Genomic DNA, 380 nt, shown 5'->3' with positions numbered 1-380 from the left:
CCCTGATCATTCTTTTTATATATAAAAATAAACATGAATGTTGACAGGCTGGAGTTTATTTCCTTTTACTTAAATATGCAAACATAGGTGCTAGAACTAGGGGTGCTGCAGGAGCCCCTGGCTTGAAGTTGTTTCTATTATATGCAAGATTTACAGTTTGGTTTAATGGCTCTCAGCATCCTCATTAGAAAAATTGTTCCAGCACCCCATATGCAAAGTTTCGAGGGGGAATGAGCTTGAACAAGTGGGAATTCCACTTGATGTGGCTTCTGCAAGTTGCAGTAGAAAGATCCATCAGACCCCTTGCTCAGTTCCGTAACCTAGAACGGTCACACCACTGCCCATTGGAAGGGCTACAGTACTAATCAATTGTTTGCAGG

The sequence above is a fragment of the Mauremys mutica genome, chromosome 19 (assembly GCF_020497125.1).
Source record: "Mauremys mutica isolate MM-2020 ecotype Southern chromosome 19, ASM2049712v1, whole genome shotgun sequence".
NCBI lineage: Eukaryota > Metazoa > Chordata > Testudines > Geoemydidae > Mauremys > Mauremys mutica.
Note: the sequence above shows the minus strand (reverse complement) of the source record.